Source organism: Lepidochelys kempii, chromosome 2, assembly GCF_965140265.1.
Source record: "Lepidochelys kempii isolate rLepKem1 chromosome 2, rLepKem1.hap2, whole genome shotgun sequence".
Lineage (NCBI taxonomy): Eukaryota > Metazoa > Chordata > Testudines > Cheloniidae > Lepidochelys > Lepidochelys kempii.
The window spans coordinates 188,973,424-188,998,097 of record NC_133257.1 but is presented as its reverse complement, the minus strand read 5'-3'; the positions used below and the strand labels follow the sequence as shown (position 1 = coordinate 188,998,097).

General features: G+C 44.7%; 1 long non-coding RNA gene across 2 annotated transcripts in view; it reads left to right on the top strand.

The window, feature by feature from the left end:
- The window catches only part of LOC140906016 (uncharacterized), a 181,953-nt gene that overhangs the window by 136,910 nt on the left and 20,369 nt on the right, over nt 1–24,674 (top strand). For both annotated transcript variants that reach the window (XR_012157025.1, XR_012157024.1), the window contains one exon: nt 24,321–24,463. This is a non-coding gene — a long non-coding RNA (uncharacterized lncRNA). The remainder of the gene's footprint in view (nt 1–24,320; nt 24,464–24,674) is intronic.

Sequence of the window (24,674 nt, the reverse complement as noted above, 5' to 3'; positions counted from 1 at the left end):
AAACCTTTTAGCAAGTTTGACTTAGCCATATATTAAGAACTGATTTGTTGGGTCTCTTGTAACATTTTAGGATCAATTTTGCTTCTTTTAGTCTCACTACAGTCAATGGAACTCCCATTGGACTGATCCAGCAACCCTTACTCACAAGAGTATTCCTTCCTTTGGACAGTAGTTCAATTGAAATCAGTGCATCTGCTTACTGAGTAAAGACTACTGATGTGGTTAAGAACTACTTGCTGGAGTAAGGGTTGCAAAATCAGGTCCAGTAACTTCATAGGGAATAGGGTTGGGCCAATGAAATTGCTCATGTGAGCAAAGCCATGCACCTCCCCCAGTCTTTGGCTAAACTACTGTTGAATGATCCTTGATACTTAACCCTTATGTTACTAGCAAAATAATTTTTAAAAAGTCTTTCACCTGAAATCTTATCAGCTTAAATCCACCCCAAGATGCTAGTAACCAAATATATTTATCATCTGACAGGTGTCTGGAGCCATATAACATATGAAATGCACTGGTGGTCCCAGAACAGTTCCTTGTGGATATAGTCCACATCACAGATCTCACCAGTGCAATTGGCACTGTTTGGTAAACACCTGATCAATAGACCTTGCTGCAGAGGCAACCATAAATACAATGCTAATAGAATAAGTAATACATAGCTCTCATATAGTGCTTTTCATCCATAGAGCTCAAAGTGCTTTATAAAGGGAGTTAGTATCATTATCCCCATTTTACAGGTGGAGAAACTGAGGCACAGAGTGGTGAAGTGAATTGCCCAAGGTCACCCAGCAAGCCTGTGGCAGAGCCTAGAATAGAGCCCAGGATTCCTGAGTGCCAGTCCAGTGCTCTATTTACTGCAGTTTGGGATTAAAGGTCTTTTTATTTCCTCCAGTGAGAGCTGCATCACATTCTTTAGAACCATTAGATCTGATGTGGCCAGTAGGCTAAGTATTATTAAAAACTAATATGGCCTTTCTGCAAACCAAGAAGTTACTGGGTAATTATTTGTATACTATTAGAGAATATTGAAATAGGGCATGTTTACCGTCTTTCATTTGGGGAGTAATAGGATGGGAAATAAAAGTGAGTTGTCACTTTTTCTTCCTGAAGGGAATGGCACAGGGGTCCAGCTGCCACTTGGCATTTTGGGGGCAATAACAGATAATGTGATGATGAAGGTATGGGAATGGGCTGCAACACACAGCAAAATGATTGTGTGATGAATTTTAGTATGTTTAGTTTCATGATTTGGGTTTGAATAAAAAAATTGATTTTTATTTTGTTAAGGCATCTTTGAAGGAGGAAATAAAGTCTGTAGGGTACCTAGAAGAAGTGCATTTTAAGGGGGCACTTAACTTTTTATATTACATACAGTTCAGTATTTAACTTGCTGTTCACCAATCAAGTCTATATTAAGCTCTTTGATACAGAGACAAACTTTTTGACATGTTTGTTCAATGCCTAGCACAGTGGAGGCCAGATCCCTGACTGGGGCCTTTAGGTGCTACCACAACACAAATAAAAATAAATAATTCATGATTCCAGATGCTTCTCTTTTGGAGAATCCTCCTGAGTACTCATCCTTTTTGGGACCCTGCCCCCTGCTTGCTCCTCTCAGCCTGCTCCCCCTCCTAGTCGCTCAGCCCTTAAGGGTGGGGTCTTGAGGGGAAGGGCCGGTGTGGGGGCGGGGTCTCAGGGGGAAGGGCCGGTGTGGGGGCGGGGTCTCAGGGGGAAGGGGTGGTGTGGGGGTGGGGTCTTAGGGGGGAAGGGGTAGCATGGGGATGGAGCCTTGGGGGAAGAGCCAGCACAGGGGTAGGGCCACAGTTCAGGTGCTCATGGCCCCCAACTTAAAGGGAGTTTCTGCCACTCCTGAACCTTTCCTGTTGGTGTAAGTAGTGTCTACACTGAAGTGCCACAGTGACACATCTGCAGCGCTGCAGTTGTGCTACTGTAGTGGTTTGAGTATAGACATACCATTAGATAGATAATTGGTGAGTGAGCCTGTGTCACCCTTACTAAGTACTTATTTAAGAGGTCTCTGTTAAATGTTTAGTTCAGAGCACAGGAAGTACACTGTTTTCCAAATCTATTATAATATCCCAGGGATATCCTCTCCAGATTTCTGACCAGGACTTTGGAACAACCCAGGAAGAGACTTCCTCCAGAGATTCTATCTTTTACACCAAGCACTGGTGTCCCTATGCTGGGACAAGACTTCGGGAGTGTAGTTCAGTGCTGTGTTAATATTCTTACAGTGCAGGCATAAGGAATAATGCTCAGTTATGTACCTCAGTCACAATGTCTTGAGGTAAGAAACTTCCCAGTAAAGTACCAACTCTCTGGTCAACTTTAGCCTGTATTTGGTACAATAAAAATGTATTCTTTCCCTCTAATCTGTTTTCCCATTTTAAAAGGGGCTGTTAGGGCTGTGTGGAAGTGTTGCAACAGGACCCGAAACTATGTCAAGTTTACGTGGCTGCAGATTTCATTACAAACTCAAGGCTCAGGTGATGTTCATCAAAAGGGTGCTAACCCTGGTACATGCTTGAAACTTTTACCAGTATACTAATGTCAGTTAGGGATGTGATCCTTTGACATCTACATGAGGAAGTTAGAGCGCAATGAGCTAGGGTGTGAATTTAAAGTGCACTAGCTTCCCATGTGGACACTCCTAGTGTGTCTTGGGGAGGTGGATTTCCTGCCCCACCCTGCCCATTGGTTTTGGGGCACACACAATGTGGGGGAGAATAGTGGAGACTTGTAAGGTCCAGGTAGCCCATGCAAGAGTGAAAGGGTCATTTCATACTTCACTTTACCTCCTTGTATGGGTATGTCGTGCAAGACAGTCTCACCATATCTATTAGGGATGAGAAATGAATGACCCAGATCTCAGTATATGGATTTTATCATTTTGAATATAATGGGAAGCTGCAGTCTATAAGAGTCAGTTCCACCTCCCTTCCTTTTGTGGTAGAGCTTAGAGTGGTTACATCTAGAGTTATGATAACAGCGTAAATACATATTGTGGTGGGCTGGCTGAGGGGATCGATCAATGGCATTTTGTGCCCAAGTTCGTTCATCATTTCTCCTGGCATATAGTATCTAAGTGTTTTTTTAATTACATTAAGGTTTTTGTCTTCGGTGGCTTTGACTCTTAGGTCATTTCACACTTCAGGTACAGCTTGTGTTAGAAAGTGCTTCTTGACACTGTCCTGGATTTCTTTTTGCTTTATTTCCACTAATGCTTATCTATGATGGAATGAAAATAGTAACTTAGGCAGAAATTAGTTATTAGGATTGCTATATACTTTAGTTAATATCCTTTTAAGACAATCTCTCTCTCTCTCCCTCATCTGTTCAAACCAGTTTTCTTTTTTAGCCAGTTCTCATAAATTCCATGTCTAAGTTTTGGAAGTAACCTTTTGAATTATTCTCTGAATCTTCTGAGCGCTACAATAATTTCCCTATAGCCTAGTGATCAGAAATTAATAAGAGGAATATATTTCACGCTGCTGTATATACAATAACCAGTATTTCTTTCGCATTAAGTACTACCAGACATTAGCCCCAATTCTGAGGTGCATCTGAGCTGCATGTTAACAGTGGCTAATCACACACTTAGTAGTGAACTAAATAGCTATCAGAGAGTTAGAACAAGGTCATGTGACTAGCTAGAACAACAGTGTGTGGACTCAGAGCTACCTTGCAAGCGGCCCCTGTCTCCGTTTCCCATGATTCCTCAATAAACTAAAAGAGAGAGACTTTTATAAGTCTAATAACCACAGCCCTCCTTAGGGTCTGGTTTGTTAACTTAAAGATCAAAATTAAACACAAAAATCTTCCTATGAGCCTTAAACTGTACAAAGCCCCAAACTCACCTGCTGTCTCAGGGCTTCCCTCCTTTGGTAATCTACTCCCAGCCCTTCCTAGCTGGGGCAACTCCCCTGATATCAAGGGTATGTATATGCTGCAATAACACACCTGCGCCTAGCCCATGTCAGCTAACTCGGGCTCCATGGCTATAAAATTGCAATGCAGACATTCAGGCTCAGTCTGGAGCCTGGGTTCTGGGACCCTCCTTCCTCGTGAGCCCCACAAGTAAGGGAAGTGATGTTTCATAGGAAACTCCACAGGTGAAGCCTCAAGAATAATGAGAATAACATTCCCTGCCCTGAGATGGGGCAATATAGCTTAGAATAGCAACTTTAGAGTTTGGCCCACAGTTATTAACAATCATGTAAACCTCACATTATTATTACTTATATTTTAATTTAAGATACTTTGCACTAATATTAAGCTTTTCATACCACTGTACGAGCTATCATGTGTAATTGGCTTACAGACAACCATGACATATCACACAGCATTTTAGCAAGGGAAATATCAGCATTCATACACTCTCTGAGCAAGCTGAAGTGTTCCCCAGAAGGTGGAATGAAGCCAGACTGTCCTTCTGCTTTATTTTCTGCTGACACATGAATTTGTTCAGATCCTGGTTAATCCTCAAGTCTCAGTCTAATGGATATCTGCAGTCCAGCACCAGCCACCATCTGACCATTCCTCCATTGTGCTTTGGGTGGTACTGCTGGTTGCACTTTTTACTATGAAGGGTTTTAGGTGTGGATCTCACTTCTTTCTTTGAACACCTGACCCACTTTATTCCTCTCTCCCTTTTTTAAAGGAATATGAAAACTCTGGACCACATCCACTGGTTTGCTCTGGTTGCTTTGCACTGCCCCATAAACTTGGTTTAATTTTAAATTAAACAGGGTTTACTGCTGATTTGCATTGTCAGGGTGCCATAGAGCAGCTAAAGTGTACCAGTGAATCTGACCCGTGGTGTTGTCAGAGGTGCTTTCAATTTTAATCCCTGTTGCCCCTTTTATTATTATTATTTATTTGTATTGTGGTAGGGCCTGGGAGCCCCAGCCATGGATTAAGATCCCATTTTACTAGGTGCTGTGCAAACACAAAACAAAAGATGGTCCCTGTCCAAAAGTTAAGTATAAAACGAGACAACTGGTGGATGAAACAGACTGACAGGTGTCAAAGTTTGACTCAGACTCACAATTTATCAGACCACTCTGTTTTATTAGCAAAGCTGCTCTGCTAATACATTTAGAAGTGAGCCCCCTGAGTGGGGCTTGTGTCTCTTAATTTATACAGTTTTTTGGAGAACAAGTTACAGAGAAGTTACAGACAAAAGAAGAAAAAGATTTTAGTCACCACCCTTCGAGATCCCTGAGACCAGTCACGTATCTTCAATTACCTGCCACCCTTAACAATCTCCTTTAAGAGCTTCCAGTTAACTTAACTAATTGCCCTTCACACCTTCCATTCTCATGCCTGCTTCTTAGACGCGCTGGCTCTATCTTAATTGCTTCTCCATTCAAAAGCTAACTGTCCCTACATGTGCTCCCTCAGATATTTTGTAACATGTTTTGGCATGCCCTCTCATATACAATGTATCCAGCATGTCCCCTTATACAATGTTATACAATGTTATACTTCCACAATCCCCCCTTTTGGTCAAGGCTACGCCCATGACCAATGACTTACTGGATTCCATACATCAATCGTTCTTTTTCATTACTTTCACTGGTGACATTTAACAACATTAGATTAGCACTCTGGTTGGGATAACCTGATGGATGGTGCGTCTTGTGCAGTTTTGGATACAACAAGAAATCAATTGAAAACACACAAAGATTATTAGAATTCCAAATAGGATAGTCAGGATTCCTTGAAACAACCAGTTTCCCAGACTAGAGAAATTGAATAAGTTACTTATCCATTTCCACAAGGAACTTGGTTCTTCGTGGGGAAGGTATGCAATTTGCTCCAGATGGCTAGCATGATTTATTACCTCATTAGTATTATCAGGTATGTATACACAGCATTCTGTTCCAATTAGAGCACAGGTCCCTCCTTTGGCTGCCAGTATTATATCTAATGCCCGACGGTTTTGGAGGGCCACTTGTCGGACCGCTCCTGCTTCTTTGGCTAGAGCTTTTAAGCTCTCTCCTGTTTCATTGGCCATGATCTCAACCACCGCTTGTAACCTTAAAAGCCTTTTTGCATGGTGGATTACCCACCCTACTGGGACTAAAGAAATACCAACAGCTTCTTCCCAAGTTAGGGGGCTTATGTTATCCACATACCATTTAGCATCTGGCAAGTCCCTCCTTTTTCGCCTGAAATTACGGAGGTGATTTCGTGGGAGGGATTGAAGCACCCGGAATTGTGGGAAAAGCTGAGCAGGATAACAGATACCTGACCAATTTGCTGGTAACACAGTGTAAGCATTTTCCCCACAAACCCAATGATGTCCCATTAAAGCTGGGAAGGGTTGACTGCAACCCTTTGACATGTAAGAATTTATGAAGGAGGAATAGTATCCCCCAAAGGGCACAGGATGATTTTCACTGGGAGAAGAGGTAGCATTCACATGACATTTGTAGATGGTGCTGTTTTTCTCAGGGAGGCTATAGGGGGAGCAAGAGATTGAATCTTTGGTTTGGTCCCAGGTTGAGAGGAAGTTTATCTTTCCATACCCGGTTCGCCATTCTCCAACCTTGTTTCAATAGTATTGGATGTATTGGAGACAGCTGTTCCTCCCTAGATTCAGCCCTGTCCCATTACACACCCAGCACCAGTGGCCCTTTCCTTTCACCACACTTATAAGTTTAGGAACATATGTTTTTCCCAGCCCCCAAGTGTCATTTTCCTTCCATGTCCTTTTAAGTGGATAGGGTTCTCCAGCAAGCTCTGAGGAATTCAAAGGGATTGCCATGGTGGGGATACTAGCTTGTGAGTGAGCTGGGATGTGGCTGCAGACCCAGCAATTAGAAATATTCAGGATCTGGGCTATCTGCACCTGTTGTTGGATGAAAGAATTGTCACTGTCACTCTGGATTCCCCAGACCCTCAGGACACAGTAGCTGAGGATTAAGCTTCTCAAAGGACACATGTTGGAAGCAGGACCCTTTCTGGTTCCGACAACCCCTTTCGAGGGAACCGCAGTCACGGTTTTACGTCCACCAGGCAGCAGGCACTAGGCTCACTACTGCTTCTTGTTTATTGGGTCCTGCTGTCTGCTTACCCTCTGCTTCTGGCAACCCTTACGAGAGCGCAGATTGTAAGGTATTGCAGGCTGTTCCTCTTTGTCTTCTGGGGTTGAAGCTGGTTCTGCGTGGTCTTGCAGAGGTGCTTGGTCCCCTTGAGGTGGCGCTGGCTTACACTGTGAGGCGTGGATCCATGCAGCGATGCCGGATAATTTCACTGCTGTCTGGGTGGTGAGCAGTACCTGGTATGGACCCTTCCACCGGGGTTCCAAGGCGTGCTTCCGAAGGTGATGCCGCAGGTAGACCCAATCACCAGGCTCAAGAGTGTGACAGGCAGCAGAGGTGGGTTCCGTCAGCCAAGCTGCTCGCACCTGCGAATGGAAGGAGCTCACAGCTTGCATTAACCCTTTGCAGTACTGGAGGAGCGTGCTGTGAGTTAGGTTTAGGTCTGAGGCTGGGGTAATAGTGGCCATTGTTCGCATAGGGCGTCCCATGATGATTTCAAATGGACTCAATTTGTGTCTCTGGGATGGGGATGACTGAATTTCCATAAGGGCCAGTGGTAAAGCAGCTGGCCAGTTTAACCCTGTGGAACTACAGATTTTTGCCAGCTTATTTTTAAGCACACCATTTCGCCTTTCAACTGCCCCTGCACTCTGTGGATGGTAAGGGCAGTGCAACAGGTGGGTGACATGTAATACCTGGTTTACATGTTGAACAATTTTTCCAGTAAAATGTGTTCCCCGGTCACTAGACAAAGTGGCAGGAATTCCCTTGGTAGGGATAATGTGGTTTAACAGACCTTTTGCAACGGACAATGAATCAGCTTTGCGACAGGGAAAGGCTTCAATCCAACCCGAAAACAGACATATTATAACTAAAATGAATTCATATTTCTGACACTTTGGCATTTGTACAAAATCAAGTTGCCAGTGTAGGAAAGGTGCTTGAGGCAAACCCCGGAACCCTTGTGTTACTTTTACAGATTTGCCTACATTGTGGCTTTGACAAGTAACACAAGTGGCACAGTGGCAGGTTGCAAAGGAGCTGAAATGGGGAGCCCACCACCAGGGCGGCTAGAGACGGGTAGAGTGAGAGGGGGGCTACAAAGGTACCGGTGGGCGATCGCCAAAGGGAATCAGAATGCAAAGAGCAACCCAAAGCACTCCAGGAGTCTTTCTCTGTTTCTGGGGCAGAATCCTGGAGCTGAGCGAGATGAGACAGGGATGGTGGTGTTACAGAGACAGAGAGGGGACCAAGAAATGCATCTGGTGAAGGTTTTATAGTGGCGGCATGTTTTGCAGCAGCATCAGCAAGTGCATTACCTTTTGCCACCTCGGTGTCTGCCGCTGAGTGGCCAGTACACTTAACAATTGCCAAGGCAGACGGTAGTAAAACGGCATACAAGAGGGCGGCAATGTAGGGGACATTCTTGATAGGGGTACCAGTAAAGGTAAGAAAACCTTGAGCCTGCCAGAGGGTGCCAAAGTCATGCACAACCCCAAAGGCATACCGAGAATCAGTAAAAATAGTGGCAGAGAGCCCCTCGGCTAGAAAGCAGGCACGGGTTAGAGCAATCAGTTCAGCCACCTGGGCAGAGGTCACAGAGGGTAAGGGCGCAGCTTCTATGGTCTCAGAGAGAGAGACCACAGCGTACCCTGCAAGAAGGTGGCCTTGGTCATTTCTATAACAGGACCCATCAGTGAATAATACCAGGTCAGAGTTAGGGAGAGGTACATCTGAAAGGTCGGGGCGCGGGACAGTGATAGCGGAGACAGTTGCAAGGTAGTCAGTCATCACTAGGTAAAGGAAGGAGGGTAGCGGGGTTTAACCGGGAGCAGCGCTTAATCGTGATATGTGAGGCTGAAAGCAGCAAAAGTTCATACCTAGTGAGGCGAGCAGAGGAGAGGTGAGCAGTGTTGCGTTGCAGAAGGAGAGTTTCCACAGAATGGGGAACCATGAGAGTGAGAGGAGAGCGGAGGACAAGGGACTCAGACATCTTGACCAGGCGCGCTGCAGCAGCTACAGCGCGTAGGCAAGGGGGTAAACCCTGCGCTACAGGGTCCAAGGTTGCAGAAAAATAAGCCACTGGGTGATTTCTGTCACCGTGCTCCTGAGTAAGAACCCTGAGGGCACAAGCAGATTGTTCGTGACAGAAAAGGGTAAAAGGCTTGTCATAGTTAGGTAACCCTAAGGCAGGGGCAGAGGCTAAATTCTGCTTAAGGGAGATGAAAGCAGCATTTGCTTCAAGTGGCCATGGCATGGGGTTAGGTACAGAGGATCGAGTGAGTTCTTGGAGTGGTTTAGCCAGAGAAGCATATTGGGGAATCCATTGCCTACAGAACCCTGTCATGCCTAAGAATTTTCTGACCTGGCGTGGAGAGCAAGGCTGGGGAAAGCTAAGGATGGCTTGTACCCGGGCTGGATAGAGTGTACGGGAGCCCTGAGAGAGAAGGAAGCCTAGGTATGTGACAGAGGTTTGGCAGAGCTGCAATTTTGTGCGAGAAGCCTTATGACCCTTGTTTGCTAAAGCTGTGAGAAGTGTTAGTGAATCAGTTTCTGAGGCAGACAGAGAGGGGGAGCACAGGAGTAAGTCATCCACATATTGGATCAGTGTGGATCCTGATGGGAAAACCAGATCAGCAAGATCCCTGGCTAGGGCTTGAGAAAAATAGGATGGACTCTCTGTATACCCCTGGGGAAGGGTAGTCCATGTATATTGTAGTCCCTGGAAAAATCTCTGTATACCCCTGGGGAAGGGTAGTCCATGTATATTGTAGTCCCTGGAAAAATCATGGAGCAGGTCCTGAAAGAATCAATCCTGAAGCACTTGCATGAGAGGAAAGTGATCAGGAACAGCCAGCATGGATTCACCAAGGGAAGGTCATGCCTGACTAATCTAATCGCCTTTTATGATGAGATTACTGGTTCTGTGGATGAAGGGAAAGCAGTGGATGTATTGTTTCTTGACTTTAGCAAAGCTTTTGACACGGTCTCCCATAGTATTCTTGTCAGCAAGTTAAGGAAGTATGGGCTGGATGAATGCACTATAAGGTGGGTAGAAAGCTGGCTAGATTGTCGGGCTCAACGGGTAGTGATCAATGGCTCCATGTCTAGTTGGCAGCCGGTATCAAGTGGAGTGCCCCAAGGGTCGGTCCTGGGGCCGGTTTTATTCAATATCTTCATAAATGATCTGGAGGATGGTGTGGATTGCACTCTCAGCAAATTTGCGGATGATACTAAACTGGGAGGAGTGGTAGATACGCTGGAGGGGAGGGATAGGATACAGAAGGACCTAGACCAATTGGAAGATTGGGCCAAAAGGAATCTGATGAGGTTCAATAAGGATAAGTGCAGGGTCCTGCACTTAGGACGGAAGAACCCAATGCACAGCTACAGACTAGGGACCGAATGGCTAGGCAGCAGTTCTGCGGAAAAGGACCTAGGGGTGACAGTGGACGAGAAGCTGGATATGAGTCAGCAGTGTGCCCTTGTTGCCAAGAAGGCCAATGGCATTTTGGGATGTATAAGTAGGGGCATAGCGAGCAGATCGAGGGACGTGATCGTTCCCCTCTATTCGACATTGGTGAGGCCTCATCTGGAGTACTGTGTCCAGTTTTGGGCCCCACACTTCAAGAAGGATGTGGATAAATTGGAGAGAGTCCAGCGAAGGGCAACAAAAATGATTAGGGGACTGGAACACATGACTTATGAGGAGAGGCTGAGGGAGCTGGGATTGTTTAGCCTGCAGAAGAGAAGAATGAGGGGGGATTTGATAGCTGCTTTCAACTACCTGAAAGGGGGTTCCAAAGAGGATGGCTCTAGACTGTTCTCAATGGTAGCAGATGACAGAACGAGGAGTAATGGTCTCAAGTTGCAGTGGGGGAGGTTTAGATTGGATATTAGGAAAAACTTTTTCACTAAGAGGGTGGTGAAACACTGGAATGAGTTACCTAGGGAGGTGGTAGAATCTCCTTCCTTAGAGGTTTTTAAGGTCAGGCTTGACAAAGCCCTGGCTGGGATGATTTAACTGGGAATTGGTCCTGCTTTGAGCAGGGGGTTGGACTAGATGACCTTCTGGGGTCCCTTCCAACCCTGATATTCTATGATTCTATGATTGCTGACCCTTGTAGGAGAAGGCAAAGAGATACTGGGATTCAGAGTGCACTGGTACAGAGAAGAAAGCGGAGCACAAATCTACAACAGTAAAGTGGGTTGCATTTGGAGGAATAGACGCTATTATTGTAGCAGGGTTAGGAACCACTGGAAAAAAAGGTATGACAATACGGTTAATAGCTCGAAGGTCTTGAACAAATCGCCACGATTTGCCATCAGCCTTTTGAACTGGGAGGATAGGGGTGTTACAGGGGCTGGAACAAGGGACAATAATTCCTTGTTCTTTTAATGCAGATATAACTGGAGAAATCCCAGCCTCTGCCTCAGGATTCAAAGGATACTGAGACAGGCGAGGCAGAGGTTTGGAATTGTCTACAGTAATCCAAACTGGGTCAGTAGTTAATCGGCCCACTTCAGATGCGTGAGATGGCCATAGGGAGGAAGGAACCTGAGAGAATAGGTGCTCTAGGGACAGAGTTAAGGGACAGCAAGAGACCGGAGTGGAGAGGGAAGTTTCAGACAGCAGGGAGGCTACAGAATAACATAAGGAAGACTGAGGGATTTGCAGATAGACACCATCTGGGGAGCAGTAAATAGAACAGCCAGGTTTGCATAGCAAGTCCCGTCCCAGAAGGTTTGCAGGGGTGGAATCAGAGAGGAGGAATGCATGCTCCTCAGAGAGGGGACCGACCTGAACAGACAAAGGTTTTGAGAGGGGAAAAGAGGTAGGGATCCCTGTAATACCAACAGCAGACACAGATTTTCCAGATCGGGGAACCTCAGGCAAGTCAGTGGTGCGGATTCTAGAAAGAGAAGCTTCAGTATCAACAAGGAAAGGGAGAGAGAGATCATTTACAGTCAGGACACATTCTCCAGTAGGGGACAGAGGTAATAAGGGAGCTAAAACTTTGTGAGGTTCCCCAGCATCCCGTCATTGTTGGGGTGAAAAATAGGGTTGGGGATCAGCTGGAGGAACCAGCGGGGGGTTCACTTGATTTCCCATACAATTATTAGGTCATCTTGGACACTCTTGTCCAGGCTGTTTACAGTAGTTACAAACCCCAGTTAATCCAGCCCCCCGCCCCCTTCCGCAACCCCGTCCCTGTCCCCGGTGTGGTCTGCTTAGTCCTGAATAATGCTGTATCTGCAGAGCCATTAACTTTTGGGAGGACTGTTCCTCCTTTCCTTTTAAAGTGTGGTGGCAATGCTCTGCTACTGCCAGCAATTTGTCCATGGTTTCAGTTTCCCATCCCACACTTTATTCGTTTTAACATGCTGCCTGTGGCAGGGAGAAGACCATCCACAAATGCATGTGCCAAGGCCCCCTGCCCATTTACATCGGGCTCTTGTATTCCTGAATGTTGTAGGAAAATATCAGTTAGCCAGGACCTATAGTCGCCTGGGCTTTCTCCTTGCCCTTGCTTACAGCAACGTATTGCTGTCCAGTTTGTTTTAGGAGACCACACTTTGGGAATGGCTTGATGCAGGTGCTTCCAAAGAGCCATATACCGGTCTCTGTATGCCGAATCTGGGCCAGTACTTTTTATGGTTGAGTGGCGTGCCTCAGCTGGCCAGTCTGCGGCAGCCAACCATTTTTCATAATAACTGGCAGGAGCTAACAATTTACACAGTTGGAGGAGATCTGTCTCAGAGGGTTCATAGGTTTCACAGATTAACAGAAACTCCTCAGGAAATTTGACAGAGTTTTCCTGTGGTTTGGGAAAACTTTTAACTATAGATAAAAGTTCCGTACGAGTCCAGGGCTTATAATCCTATATGGACTCACTTTCTCCCATCTTAAGGACTCGTAAGGGTGCCACAACAGTTTGATCAGAGTCTCTCATTAACCTCCCACCAGGTTCTCTTTTCCAAGAAGAGATGTCAAGAGAATCTTTGCAGTCTGCTTTGGATTTCTTCTTCATAATATTTTGCAGCGCTGCGAGGCCAATGAGGGTATCTTCTTCACTTTCATTATCTGTAGTCACTGAAGATTTTTCCTTTTCTGATTTCTTATTTGCGCAGGAGTATGGTGGGGGTCGGGTTTAATCCGGATCATTGCACAGGACTGGGCAAAGGGGAGCGCTCGGACTAGTGGTGGGAGAGATTGCATCCAATTGAACTGTTAGTTTTTTGATAGAATTTTTAAGAGAGGTGAGTTTTGACTCAGTCCATCTATGATTTGCCTCTTCCCACCACTGCATGAAGCAGTCTACTTCTCCTCTCTCCAGTTTGGTTTTTGGGAGGATGAGTTTGCTTTTTAAAGAGTCCACTCGATCCTTGTCCCAAGAACCTAACAGTGGCCACTGTAATTTGGGGTTCTCTAGAGCTAATTTGGACCATTTTTCAAGAAACCTACAAGAGTCCGGACCCCTCCTAAAATACATAAAATAAGCTGGAGTTCCCTTAGGGAACTGTTCTACCTTAGACTTCTGATTACCCATCCAGGAGGACTTCATACAGCACTCACACAAGAAGGAAATTCGGGCTCAGCAGAGCGGTACCCGGTGCAGCACACAGAAAGGAGCCCACAGGCTACTGCCTCAACTGCCCTTGCTTTCACACCAGGGGTTATACCCAAGGCGTGGTGCGGCTGCAGCTGTGCAGATTCCACTTATTCAGACCGTGGGGACGGGGACCCCTTGGTCAGCCAGTCTCCGGACAGAGATGGCTCCCAGATTCACACACACACCACGGGGAAGACGGATAGACACAAAGACAAGACAGTCCTCAAACCGGTTAAAACACAAAAATAATAATTACCTGAGACGTCTGATTCCAGAAGCTGGATCCAAAGACCCCTACCCGAACAGAGTGGGAACCAACAAGTTCAATGGCGTAGACTGCACGGCTGCTGTGTACCTTTCTGTCTTGTGGAGGATTGCTTGGACTAAGCGTCCAGGCGCCGGCTGCCACGATCGTCCTGCAAGGCAGTCAGGGATCACACAGCCTCAGTGAAGCCGCTTGCCATCTCGGTGGAACCTCCAAATTGTCAAAGTTTGACTCAGACTCACAATTTATCAGACCACTCTGTTTTATTAGCAAAGCTGCTCTGCTAATACATTTAGAAGTGAGCCCCCCGAGTGGGGCTTGTGTCTCTTAATTTATACAGTTTTTTGGAGAACAAGTTACAGAGAAGTTACAGACAAAAGAAGAAAAAGATTTTAGTCACCACCCTTCGAGATCCCTGAGACCAGTCACGTATCTTCAATTACCTGCCACCCTTCACAATCTCCTTTAAGAGCTTCCAGTTAACTTAACTAATTGCCCTTCACACCTTCCATTCTCATGCCTGCTTCTTAGACGTGCTGGCTCTATCTTAATTGCTTCTCCATTCAAAAGCTAACTGTCCCTACGTGTGCTCCCTCAGATACTTTGTAACATGTTTTGGCATCCCCTCTCATATACAGTGTATCCAGCATGACCCCTTATACAACGTTATACTTATACAATGTTATACTTCCACACAGGGAAGCATAAGGAAGCAGTGAGACAATACTGGCCACGGTGACAGAAAGAGGTCTCAGCATGCTCCTTGTAACTGATGGCCATCAGTTCTTCTTGATACAACCAAAATCACTAGTCCCTTTTGAATATGTGTGTGTGTGAGAGAGAAAGGGATGTGTGTACATATAACACATGAAAAAACATTAAAAGAGTGTTGTTTAGATTGCAAAGTCAAGCACATGAAATGCCATATTTAAGGATGCCTATTTCAACCTTAATTCAGACCCTTTGTGCATATGCATTATGATACTATCCTTAATTACGTGGACCATGTAGCACACAGGATGGATGGCATGTGTCCATCTCCTCCTCCCTGGCCCGGTCCCACAGGCTGACCATGTCTCAAGCTTCCAGGTTAGGAAACCTCTCAGGTCCTGGGGGTTCTTCCCCTTTCTGGAGGCTCCTGATGGTCTCCCTGTTCAAAGTTGTGAGGGCAACACTTTGTCACTTATCTCTCCTTCTTGCTCCTAGGCCAGTACCTATAGGAGCTGCTTCTCAGAATGGCAGGAGGATTTTACGTATCACTGCTGCTTCTGAATGGGCAGATAACCGTTATTGGTATTGAAATCATATTAAACATGTGTGACATCGCACTCCATATGTTTTATGGAAATATGCTTATGAGTATGAATATAATGTAACTGGAATATGCTTTATGCAAATTTAGGTCTCTTGTAAGGTATCACTACAAAGCTTATAATCTACTGAGTGTATTCATCCTATTTGTACGTATGTATCATTCTTGTATCTGAAGCTAGAAATATGAAGTATAAGTCTGAAGACCTATTGTAATTATGCAAAGTGTGGGCCATTAATGGTGGTTTGGAGGCTTGATGGCTCCCATTGACTACAGTAATTGGTTGTAAATGGCTCTATTTACTTGCAAACTTCCCTGGATACATGCAGGCCAGCCCTGGACGAATGAAGTCTCACAGGACATGTGACCATTTCACAGGGTACGGGAATCCATCTTAAACCTGGTGCTTTTCTATTTAGAAGGAGAAGTGAGAACCCAGAGAGACAAAAGAGTCTCGCTTTGTGCCAAAGCTATAAAAGGGGGTGGAACAGAACAAAGGGGGCTGCCAATTATGAGAAATCCCCTAGTTGCCACCTGAGCTGGAACTAACAAGAATTGTACCAGGGAAAAGGATTGGGCCCAGACTAGGAAGAAGTCTAGTCTGTGAAAGAAGCTTATTGGAACTTCTCTGAGGGTGAGATTTACCTGTAAAGTTTCTTAATGTATTAGGCTTAGACTTGCATGTTTTGTTTTATTTTGCTTGGTAACTTACTTTGTTCTGTCTATTACTTGAAACCACTTAAATCCTACTTTTTATACTTAATAAAATCACTTTTGTTTATTAATTAACACAGAGTAAGTGATTAATACCTGGGAGAGCAAACAGCTGTGCATATCTCTCTATCAGTGTTATAGAGGGTGGACAATTTATGAGTTTACCCTGTATAAGCTTTATACAGAGTAAAACAGATTTATTTGGGGTTTGCATCCCACTGGAAGCTGGGTGTCTGAGTGCTGCTGAGCAGTTTTTGGTTAAAGTCTGCAGCTTTGGGGGCGTGGACCAGACCTGGGTCTGTGTTACAGCAGGCTAGTGTGTCTGGCTCAACAAGGCAGGTTCTGAATGCCCAAGCTGGCAGGAAAAACGGACTCAGAGGTAATTTCAGTATGTCAGGTGACAGTCCCAAAGGGGTCTCTGTGACCGAACCTGTCACAACATGTTTAATCATAGTTTTGTATGAAATCTTTATATGCACAAAATAGCTCCTGTCTGTACTTTGGAAATGATTCATGCTTGGGTAACCTACATGTTCAACAGTACAACTACTTCCAAAAAATAAAGGAGGATTATGTAAGAATTTCAGCTTTCATTTAGAAAGAAAATTAAGCTTCTAGATCATATGATTGCAGAAAAAAGTTTGTAAATGTGACTTATAAAGGCTCAAAGTCCAGGAGGCAAATTATTGTTTGGCTTTAAAAGGAGCCTTAAAAAAAGAAATCTCATGACTTTGGGGGCCTGACGCATGATTTTTGAACCCTTTGGGTTGACAACACTGTTACCCCTGAAAATTTAGGACAAGTCTATATCTGGCTGCTGCAGGAGAGAAGAAACAGAGCAAGCATCCCTTCTTTTCACCCAATCTGCCTCATGCAGTGGCTGTGCGCAGTTGCAGTCCCAATACTTCCTAAGCACAGGAACTGCTCCCTCCTTGTGTCCCGGGAGACCAAGTTGCCATAAGGAATGAAGAGGCAGTACCTAACATATATAGGTTTGTGAGAGGTAGCTAAATAATGTTTTTAAAGTGCTGCTGTGTATACTATAAGCACAATGTATTAAGGCAAATCACTGGCAAAGATGGGAAAAGAACTTGGGATACCTAGCTCCTAGCCCTATGCTCAGTATACACGCATGCACGTGCATACACCCTCTCCAGGGGAAAGCCTTTAGTGATGACTTACACTTTGCACTAGATTCAGTGGCTCTGATCCAGTCTTTTGACAGCAAAACTCTCAGGATTAAAATTATGCGAATGAACACAAGTGCAGGAGGTTGATGAAGTGCAATGAATGTGAATATAGCCATATGATACCTATTAATGATGATACAAGTTGCTTAGCTATTTCTTTGTGCATCATGAAGTTTACACCTAGGGTTCCATTTTCAGTGAAGGTGATTCCTGTATAAATGGGAAAGTTCATGGTCCTTCAACAGCAATTCCAGCGGTGTGTGCATGTGTGGAGACAGTGTTGCCTAGAGCACTGGACTGAGACTCGAGAGACCTGGATTGTGTTCCCACCTTCTGGGTGACCTTGGGCAAGTCACTTGCTGCTCTGTGCCACAGTTTCCCCATCTGTAAAATGGTGATGGTGATACTGACCTTCGTTGTAAAGTGATTTGAGATCTACTGATAAAAAGTGCTGTAGGAGAGCTAGGTTCTTTTTTAAGGGATCAGTGAAGGAGATAGAATGTCTGTGTTTGAAGGTAGGAATTAATTTAATTGTATCTTTATTAGCATATAAGTCAGAGGGATACGGTCTAGAATGATGGCCATGAGTAATACTGCATTAGAACAGCTGCTTTATGATACAGGATGGTTTATGTGCTGTAATGTTGAATACTGTAGTTAAAGCTAATGTGCTACTAGAAAGTCAGATTACCCTTCATGACTGGATGGACCAAGGTGTCCAAGGGATGTTGCTTCAGTTAAAACAGAATTAAGAACATAAACGCAGTTGTGCTGGGTCAGACTAAAGGTCCATCTAGCCCAATATCCTGTCGTCTGACTGTGGCCAGTGCCAGGTGCTTCAGAGGGAATGAACAGAACAGGTCAATCTATCAAGTGATGCATCCCCTATCATCCAGTCCCAGCATCTGGCAGTCAGAAGCTTAGGGACTCTCTGTTGGGTTGTATCCCTGACCATCTTGGCTAATAGCCATTGATGGACATATCCTCCATGAATTTATCTAATTCTTCTTTGAACCCAGTTACAATTTTGGTCTTTATAACATCCCTTGGCAACGAGTTCCACTGATTAACTGTGCATTGTGTGAAGAAGTACTTCTTTCTGTTTGTTTTAAACCTCATGCCTATTAATTTCATTTGGTGACCCATGGTTCGTTTGTTATGTGAAGAGGTAAATAAAGGTTCCTTATTCACTTTCCCCATACCAGTCATGATTGTATAGACCGCTATCTTATCCCTGCCCCCTCGATAAACACCTTAGTTGTCTCTTTTCCAAGCTGAATGGTCTCATTCTTTTTAATCGCTCCTCATATGGAAGCTATTCCATACCCCTCATCATTTTTGTTGCCCTTCTCTGTACCTTTTCCATTTCTAATATATCTTTTTTGAGATGGGGCAACCAGAACTGCATGCAGTATTATAATGGTTGCAACATAATCTTGTATTTTTAGCAGTTTCAACATAAAGCAAATTCTTCCCATGCTTCTGGTGTAATTCACATGCCTAAATTGCCAGTTTCAGGAGCAAAATAGAGCAGCATTTCTGTGGGTAGAGGATGTTTTTCCTCTTCTCCATTCCAGATATATGAAGCTCCAGTTTTTGCTGAACTAGCTGTTTCTTTGCATGGCCCAGTCTTTGTTTTCATTGGCAGCATAGTATTGCAGACTTTAGAAACCACAAGGAACAGATCAAGTGCTTTAAATTCTGTAATATAAGTGTTAAATATTTCTGCACTGAAATTCATTATGGGTGAGATTAGATGTCTTTGCCATATCCAAATGAGTAATCACAAATCTTGGGTGTTCATTTAACCCCCAGAAATATGCCTGCTCAGCGTAGTAGAGATGCAGGGGTGTCCTTGAACACAAGCAATGCACTGACTTGCCAAATCACAGGATGGTCCAACCTCCAACAACAGGACCAGGATGAGAGGCAACTCACCACCTGGCAGGGAAGGGCTCTGTGTTTGCTTGGAGCAATGTAAACCAGAAGGTTGATCCAGCATATACATGCCTCTGGCCGTAAGGGTTATACCTGTTACGCAGGAATTATGAAAGGGTACAATAATAATTACTTGCTAATAGTAAGATCTTAAAATTTTACTGAATAATATGCTGCTTATTCCTTGGCTGCTACTTGCACCACCATGCTTTAACTACTTTCTTGCTGGGCAGCTTGGACAGCCTACCATATTAATTGCACAGCCTGCTTCATGGTCACCTCAGGCATTCATTGTAAAAGTTTTCAGAAAGCGACTTGTTTAAAATCCCAGCTACAAAACTATGTCTTATGTGCTCTTCCTTATGGACACTCAAGTCACAGGGACCTAAATTTTCAAACATAATGAGTGATTTTACGAGCCTTAGTTTTTGCGTGGCTCTTGTGGCACCTTAAAGGAGCCTAATTTTCAGAAAGGGGTGAGCACCTGCCCTTCGAAAACTAGGGCCCTCAAAAGGTGTCTTGGGCACCGCAAAATCACTGGTCATTTAAAGAAATTTAGGCCATTGTGCATTTTTTTTTCCCATAGAGGTCCTTATCAAGGCTTCAGTGTTTTCTCCAGGCCTCTTCACACTTTGGTAAAGCCCATTCACGTATTACATTCCAGTTTGGAATGAAACCCTTAACAAATGTTTTAGGAATGTTGTCATAGTTGTTCTTATCTCCTTCTTCTGCAAAGGCAAATGATTTATAAACATTTTCAGTTTCACTCCTACTTGCACAGATTAACAAGTGGACCGATACTTCACTGCTCTGTGTGATAAGCTTCACTGTGGTTTAGGACCAGGGGAAGCATTCCTTCCACATAGGTATTATCAAACTGAAAGGCTGGTGGAGCATTAAATTTGAGCAATTTCTTTTCCTCTCATTGATGCTGGTTCAACACAAGCTAGTTTCTGGCACAGTGTCATTTATGGGTAAAGAATCCCAGAAAAAGCTATTTTCTGCTCTCGTAGCCAGCAGCACTACCAACTCTCCTGATTTGGCCATGAGCCTGGCAAGATTTGAGTTGGGTTTCAATTTTTTTTAAAGCCTCGCGTGATCTCAGGTTCCAGTCTTCAAAACCTGTGACATTTTCCTAATTCAAAATGGCAGCCATCTCCCACTACTTTCAATGGGGCTGAAGCCAAACTGCGCTCAGCCAAAATGATTATCATTTCCCTACAGGCTTTGGACGTGGAGGTGAGACTGCCCCTAGTAATGACAACTGCTACCTCCCACTGATTTCAATGAGACTGAAGCCAGGCAGATTCAGGGAAGATCCCCCTCCCCCAGGGTCTGTGGTTAGTGAGCTGGACTGGCCAGGAAACTATAATGAGACCATAGTATGTAGGGTGCAAGGGGAATTGTGGATGCAGGGAGAAATTGAGAATCATGCAGAGGAATGTGGGGTTCAAGAGAGATTCTGGGAGGGCTAGAGAGAGACTGAGCAGTATGCACAGGAATTTGGGGTGCTCAAAGCCTTTTTGGGGACAGGGGGAGGAGCAGAGGGAAAATGTGAGGGATAGGATTTTGTAAAGGGAAAGAGCCAGTCACAGAGATGAAGGCCAGAATGGACCAGCATATCATCCAGTCTGACATCCTGTATATTACAGGCCACTGACACTAATCAACTCCCATACCAAGCCCAGCAACCAGAATTGGACCAAAGTATTTCAGCCTGCAGTAGACTCAACAATTGTGTGCCATGGGTGGGCTGGGGTGGGGCAGAGAACAGGAAGGGTTGAGATGCACCAATGGCTGAGGATCCTGCAATGGCAGGCCACTGATTAGATGGGATATGGCCAGCTGATGCTAGCAAGTGATCCCCATACCCCAGAGAAAGGTGAAAAAATTCCAGGAGGAAATTCCTTCCCAACTCCAAATATGGCAATCAGACCCTGAGCATGGGAACGAGACACACCAGCCAAGCACCTGAGAAAGGGAATTCTCAGTGCCATCTCAGAGCACCACCCTATCCAGTGTCCCATCTCCAGCCATGGCCAAGTCTGACACGTCAGAGGAAGGAGACAAAAACAAACCAAACAAATGCCACCAGGATACATCAAGGGAATAACATACCCCTTCCTATAGGGATAGGTGAATGTAACTTGGGGAGGAGAGGGACAAGAGTCTGTATAGGAGTGTGGAGTGGGAATATGACTTGAAACAAAATCGAATGGGCTGGGGAGGGAAATGGGATGGGGAAGGAAAGAGGATAATGCTAAGTGAGGGGAATGGAAAGGGACAAAATGGCAACTCCCCCACTCCAGAGATTAGGAGAGGGCAAGGGGTGTCCCCTTCGGGGCATTCCATATTTTTGCAAGGGCATTTCAGGTTAAATTTTGACCCTGAAATACTCATGTACACTTTGGGAATGGGGAGCTCCCTCCAATAGACTTAAAAACCAGCAGACACATAAAAACAACCCCCACCCCCAATACATTATTATTTTTAAAAATCTCATGATGATCAAGATAATCTCATCATTCTGGCAACCTGATTTATAATTTTTTAACAATTGGGGTTGGCAGTACTGCACTGAAAAAGGAACTTAAATAAGACAGGAAGCTCTAAAGCTTCCCTCTGTGTGTGTTAGAGATTTTGCCAAGAATCTTTCCCAGTTCCTCTTATCTCACTTCATGCTACCATTATAAAGAAACAATACCCACATCTCACATCGGGGTACCCCTGTACATGTGCAATGGCAGGAGGGTAAACTGAGCTACCAGTGCTGCTTGGGCAGGACTCATGGAATTCAACAGCCTAGAATCACTGTTACAAGAGCTCTGTGCATAGAATCCTCCTGGAATTCAATGGGAATTCTATGTGCAGAGCACATGGGGGATCAGGCCTGTTAAGAGGGCCCAGGATTACAAAGCCTTCACTATTAGACTGCAGCCATGATTCAGTTTGGTGGCCAAATGGGAGCAGTGGGAGAGGCAGCAGCATGCATCTACAGCAGCCTGGGGGTTAAGTTCAACCTAATGAAGACAGCGTTCAAAGATTATCTTCACTGTTACTCACAGCACCATCTGGCACAGATGCACATGTGGGAGATTAAACATGTAAAAGATGGCAACAACAACAACAAACATTTCCATAATAGTACTTTTTTTTTTGAAGGAAAATATGTTGACCATCTAATTTGGATTCATAAAGAAACCTATTAATCTGAGGCTTCAAAGAGTTGTCTCAGAACTTTTAATCAGGAGTTGCATTTTACTGTGGAAAGGAGCAGAGGGGAGTGAAAAAAATAAAACAAAACAACTGTCTATTTGAAAGCAGTCTGGGTGAGGGAACTCTGCAGGGAGCCTCTTCTCACCCACCTGGAGAAGAGGCTCCCTGAATGCTTGTTTTCATTAGCATGGGCCTCTCTGGCTCTTCAAAACCCTTTCCATGGGTTGCCAAGGCAACCTAGAGCCATAATGCAGCACATGGGTGTTGTACATCAACTGGTGTGTTGCACTTTATTGACATAAACATGAAAAATAGCCAGGGGCCAAAACATGGGCATTGTCTTTTATCATGGACATCTAAAACTTGTGGGGTTTTCAGGTACTCTGCTACGTGTATCTGCCAAGAGATGGTTGGTCAAAAAAAGGACAGGATATGCACATCAAGAACCATCTCCTTTGATTTTAATGGGGCTTCTTGCTTGTGTAAGGCAAACAGGATTTGGCCTGGAATGTGCGAACACATGCAGATATTGGGCCAGATTTTCACACAATTTAGCACCGGCAGTTGGGACTACCTTTTCAAAAGGGCTCAGACCCCCCCAGTTAGGCACCGAAGTAGGTGGCCACATTTTAAGAAGCCCTTGGCGGTAGGGATTGAAATAGGAGCTGGTGGTGCAGAGCACTTTGGAAAACCTGACCCAAGTTGTAGCTGCTGCACACCTGAAAAATCTGATTTTTAGGGTCTAATCTTGCAGTTGCTACTCACGTGAATCATACTTACGCAAGTGAATAGTCCCATAGTAAGGACTACTCATCTGAGTAAAGATCATAAGAGCAAGTCCTCTAGTTTCACAAGGCAAGGCTCACATGCTTAGCTAAAGTTACCTCGTGGAGAAGATAATTTGTGATGTGATATCGCAGATTACTGTTTGCAAAAGAGAATCAGCACTGGTGTATCGGCTGGAGACAAAGTATGAGAGAGGATAGACTGTTGCTTGAATGAGGTCAACAATGAGGAATAACAACTGTAAGACCTCTTTAGATTTGTAGAGCACAGCCAAAGAAAAGATTTGTATCCCCAGGAATTTTTGTTGCACATCCAGCTAGACATGGCTGTCAAAGAGTTTTCATTTAGAGTCAGGAAGGGAGGTGCTGGCTGCAATAGTTGGCAGGAGAAGAAGGAAGGGAGTGGGTCTGAAAATATACAGTCACTTCAACAAATATCTAGTTCTCTTCTTCATGTATCATGTTAGCATTTGTTGGAATGTGAATGAGTAGTAGCAGCTCAGCAGACAGAGAGCAGCAGGTTATGTAGATATGATAGTGCACTTGGGACAATTGGTGTGAGTGTCCACTTTCTTTTCCTCTGCCTCATGCATACAAAGAGAAGGGGTGAAGTCCTGTCCCCATACTAGAAATAATGAACAATAATAATACACCCCAAGACTTTGTGATGGTGTGTCTATCCCACACAAGGCCTGAGGTAAGAAGGGCCAGTTAACCCTGTGTCAGGTTGCACCTGGAGGAGAGCCAGGACCTGTTAAAGGCTAATTGATGAAGTCTAGCTGGGCAGAGCCAGACTGAGTATAAAGCCAACAAGGTGACAGCAGGAAGAGGCTACTGGGAAGAACTTTACAGTCACTCCCTAGTGAAGTGGCTATGTATAAGGAGGAAGTCTAGGGGGTGAGTAGGCCCTATGATCCTGCCTCAGATACTGACTGTGGCAAGAGAGGGGTGAAGTAGCCACAAGGAGCAGAGGAAGTTCCAGTGGTAACCCAGAGGTGGGCCAGGAGATAGGGAGGAAACAGCAACAGGGTCTGATGTTTGATAGACTATTGTTAGGGCATAGGGTCCCTGTGCTGGAACTTGGAGTAGTGAGTGGGCCTGGGTTTCCCTACCAACCACTGGGAAAGTGGCACAGACTGTGCTGTGGCTCAGAAGACTGCCTGACTTAGTCTCTCAGGACTAACTTTAGTTTTTCCATTCTGGGGTTTCATAGTGACCTGGCTGGAGAACTAAACCATGAAGAGGGAGCAACCAAGTCCAGAGAGACACACACCCAGGAGTGAGCAACCAAAGGAGGGGGCATCAAACTGCTCAAGAGCTAATCCCAAGATGTGTCACAAAGCAGTGCCCCTAATGGTGAGTGACTTGTTCTAATACAACTTTATTCTACAATTACTATATTTTAGTGGGTTCTCCTGTAGTGACTCTCACTTTTCTGTGAAGTATTAAAATCTTTCATTACTTATTCACGCATTAGAATAGAGGCTACATATTTTAAAGTGGTGTCCTGTCATAATCATTTCAGGTACAAGAACTGTAAAGCTGAATTATTATGGCACCAAATCTC